This window comes from Nycticebus coucang, chromosome 5 (genome assembly GCF_027406575.1).
Source record: "Nycticebus coucang isolate mNycCou1 chromosome 5, mNycCou1.pri, whole genome shotgun sequence".
NCBI lineage: Eukaryota > Metazoa > Chordata > Mammalia > Primates > Lorisidae > Nycticebus > Nycticebus coucang.
The window spans coordinates 59586941-59591217 of NC_069784.1; the positions used below are offsets into that span (position 1 = coordinate 59586941).

Sequence of the window (4277 nt, forward strand, 5' to 3'; positions counted from 1 at the left end):
CAGCCCCTCCCCCGATGTCACTACAGGGGTCCGTAATATCTCAGTTCAGGTTCTCCCCCCACCCCCCCTTATTTTTCCTTCGTCTGTTTCTTCCTTCCATCCTTGTATTTATTTATTTTGAGACAGAGTCTCGGCTCAGGGAGGTGTGTGTGTGTGTTTGTGTGTGTGTGTGTGTGCGCGCATGCCTGGCTCCTTGGCTGCTTGAGCCTCAGGTGCTGAGCCTGCTTCTTTATTTTTGTATTCATTCAGTCCTTCATTTCATTTTATGTATATACGTAAAACTCTTTTTCTTTTTCCTCCTCAGATGGATAGATGGACAATGTGCTGGCCAACTTTGCACTGGGGTATGTATGCTCTTTCTTTCTTTCTATCTCTCTCTCTCTTTCTTTCTTCCTTTCTCCTTTCCTTCTTTTCTTTCTTTTTGTTTTTGCTTCCCCCCAACCCCATCTCCCAGTTTCCATGTGCACTTGGCCCTCCCACCAGGTCCGTCCCTGGGGCTGACATTTCCGTGTGGCACCTCACCTTGGTCGGCACCTACCAGCCAACTTAGAACTGGTGCTGACCAGGGGAATCTGACTATTTAATTAAAACAAAGCAACGTGAAGGTCCGCGGCAGGTGTTGACGCGATGTGATTTCTGCCCAGTGCTCTGAATGTCAAAGTGAAGAAATTCAATGAAGCGTGGGTAAACAGCAGGAGTAACTATGACTCTTTTAAGGTAACCAAATGCCTGGTCATCAAATTAATTACACGCATGAATGGATGAATGAGATTCCCACTGTTCCTACCTACTATCCAGTGAAACCACAGCCAAGGGAAGGGCTTGGCAGAATCAGCGGGGAAAGAAGAGCCTGTTGAGCTTGACTCTAGTCTGGCATGGTGAAGAGACATGAGTGGTGTACACTAAGTGGCAGGTCTCCGGCGACCCCTGATTCCCACGAGGGGGCGGGGTGGGGTCCACTGGGGTTGTGGGCTGCCCGCGAAATACCACTACTATTATCGTTTTTTCACTGACCCGGTGAGGTGGGAGGATGAGCCCTCAGGGGCTCATGCTTCTGGCTTGACCTGCCCTGGGGACAGTGCCAGGTGGGGAGTTTGACTTTCAAACAGTTTACCTGTCAAGCAGTAATGCAGGTGTCCTAAGGCGAGCTCAGGGAGGACAGAAACCTCCCGTGGAGCAGAAGGGTAAAAGCTCACTTGATCTTGATTTTCAGTAGGAATACAGACCGGGAAAGCCGGGCCTCAAGGTCCTTTTGACCTTTTGGGTTTTAAGCTGGAGGTGTCAGAAAAGTTACCACATGGATAACTGGCTTGTGGTGGCCAAGCGTTCATAGTGACATCGCTTTTTGATCCTTCGATGTAGGCTCTTCCTATCATTGTGAAGCAGAATTTACCAAGCGTTGGATTGTTCACCCACTGATAGGGAACGTGAGCTGGGTTTAGACCGTCGTGAGACAGGTTAGTTTTACCCTGCTGATGATGTGTTGTTGCCATGGTAATCCTGCTCAGTACGAGAGGAACCGCAGGTTCAGACATTTGGTGTATGTGCTTGGCTGAGGAGCCAATGGAGAGAAGCTACCATCTGTGGGATTATGACTGTATGCCTCTAAGTCAGAATCCCGCCCAGGCAGAAGGATACGGCAGTGCCACGGGAGCCTCAGTTGGGCTCAGATAACCGGTCCTGGGCCGTCCCCACTGGTGAATCGTCGCGCATGCTTCCTAAAAACGTGTGTCGGCGGGTCCTGGCCACACTTCCCGTACCAGGGTCTGGTGTGGAGTGCCCTTCGTCCTGGGAACTGGGCAGGGCCAGAAAGGCGCCCGCCCCCTTGCCCATCACGCAATGCACATTTGTGGGGAACCTGGTGCTAAACCATTCATAGATGACCTGCATCTGGGTTGGGGTTTCGTATGTAGCAGAGCAGCTCCTTCGCTATGATCTATTGAAAGTCAGCCCTCGACACAAGGGTTTGTCCTGGCGAGCTGCTGCCGAGGGGGGGCCCTCGGTCAGGCATGTTGCTGACGCCGTCTGTCCCTCCACGCTCCTGCTCACACACAGCGGGAAGCGCGCGCATGTGGGGGTCACGACAGCGGTGACCGGGCGGAGCCACAACCCGGGGCCGGGCGGGGTAGTTGCCTCCACGGCCCCACCGCCTGCCTTCCCCGAGCCACAGGTGGAGGTAGGTGAGCCCGGTGCGTGTGCCTACCAGGCCGCCAGGTTCCGTGGGCATGGTGACATCCGGCCCCTCCTGGCCCTCTCTCTCTCCAGCCTCCCGTGCAGTCGACCAGCAGCCAGGAGCACCATGCCCTGATGGCATTGGACTTAGTTTTTTTTCTGCCCCTGTCCCCTATCCCACGTCCTTCGCTCTGAACTGAGAGCAGAGGGAGGACAGAGGCCGGAGGCCGGAGGATGGAGTACGGACGGGCGTCTGGGCCATGGTGGTGGCATTGCTCTCCTGCAGGAGAGCCCCTCTGGTTGACCAGAGGTCCAAGAAGGGTGTTGGTGCTCCGTCGGAACGTCTGCGGGTTGACCAGATGTCTCTGTCAGGACTGAAAATTTTTCGATCTGCTGCTGTGGATCCTGCCGCTAGGGGGCGTTCGCAAATAGCTCACCTTGTGTTTTCTCCTTGCCCCCCCAGTTATTTATTTATTTATTCATTCATTCTTCTCCTTCCTTCCACCCTTTTATTTATTTATTTATTCATTATTTTCATTTTTTATTTATTTATTTTCTTTTTTTATTAATTTTTAAAATTTAATACAATTCAAATCACCATGTCTGCTTCATTTCAGTTCCTTCACTGCCAAACCAGGGGGCAGAGACTGCTTCAGTTTTTCCGCCTTCTCTTTTTCTGTGATGACCAAGGTATACAGGTATCTGCTGCAGCGAACTTTAAACTTCACATTATCCTTATTTTTCTTGATCTTGACAGAGTTGGCATCTTTTCACCTTGCTGTGAGCAGAAAGTTCTTGATGTCCTTAATTTTCTGAGACATGTGGGGAATGCACGGACCTTCACAACAAGCAGCAAGAGAAGGCTATTTACTTACTGCCTTTGAGACTGAGCTTCTGCTCATATAGGGGTTTGTGTGTGTGTGTATCTCCGTCCGTCCGTCCGTCTGTCCATCCGTCAGTGTGTCTATGTGTCTGTCTGTCTGTCCGTCCCTCCCTCGGGTCGACCAGAAGTCCGAGGTGGGCTTTGGTGCTCGGTCGTGTCCTTCGCGGGTCGACCAGATGTCTGTGCAGGGACACTGAAAGTTTTTTTGGTGCATTGGGAGGGATCCTGTCACTAGGGGGCACCCGCGGGGAGTGGACATGCTGCGACCCCTCCACCGACGCCACTACAGGGGGCCGTAATAGCTCAGCTCGGGTTCTCCCCCTTCCCCACTTATTTTTCTTTCCTTCTTTCCATCCTTGTGTTTATGTATTTATTTATTTTGAGACAGAGTCTCGGCTCAGGGAGGTGTGTGTGTGTGAGTGTGTGTGTGCACGTGCGCCTGGCTCCTTTGCTGCTTGAGCCACAGGCGCTGAGCCTGTTTCTTTATTTTTGTATTTATTCAGTCCTTCATTTCATTTTATGTATATATGTAAAACTGTTTTTCTTTTTCCACATTGGACGGACAGACGGAAAGTTGCTGGCCAACTTTGCACTGGGGTATGTATGCTCTTTTCTTTTCTTTCTTTCTTTCTTTCTTTCTTTCTTTCTTTCTTTCTTTCTTTCTTTCTTTCTTTCTTTCTTTCTTTCTTTCTTTCTTTCTTTCTTTCTTTCTTCCTTCCTTCCTTCCTTCCTTCCTTCCTTCCTTCCTTCCTTCCTTCCTTCCTTCCTTCTTTCCTTCCTTCCTTCCCTCCCTCCCTCCCTCTCTTCCTTCCTTCCTTCCTTCTTTCTTCCTTTCTCCTTTCCTTCTTTACTTTCTTTCTTTTTTCTTCCCCGAACCCCATTCACCTGCCTACCGGGCCGCTGGGTATAGCAGGGACAGCTTTGTCTGGCCACACCTAGCCCTCTCTCTCTCCTGCCTCCTGTGCGGTCGACCAGCAGGCAAGAGGGGCATGCCCCGAGGGCGTTGAAATTAGTTTTTTTCTGCCCCCGTCCCCCGCTCTGAACCAAGAGGGGAGGGAAGACGTAGGACAGAGGACAGATGGGCATCTGGGCCACGGGCGTGGTGTGTCTCTCCCACAGGAGAGCCCCTTGTGTCCACCAGAAGTCCGGGCCAGGTGTTGGTGCTCCGTAGGTGCGTCTTCTATTCGACCAGATGTCTCTGTCAGAACTTTGAAAATTTTTC

General features: G+C 51.3%; 1 pseudogene across 1 annotated transcript; it reads right to left on the reverse strand.

The window, feature by feature from the left end:
• Window positions 1–2778: 2778 nt before the first annotated feature.
• On the reverse strand, window positions 2779–2993 carry LOC128586194 (60S ribosomal protein L38-like; annotated as a pseudogene). The gene has a single exon (XR_008380203.1). The product of XR_008380203.1 is annotated as a 60S ribosomal protein L38-like (transcript).
• Window positions 2994–4277: the final 1284 nt, after the last annotated feature.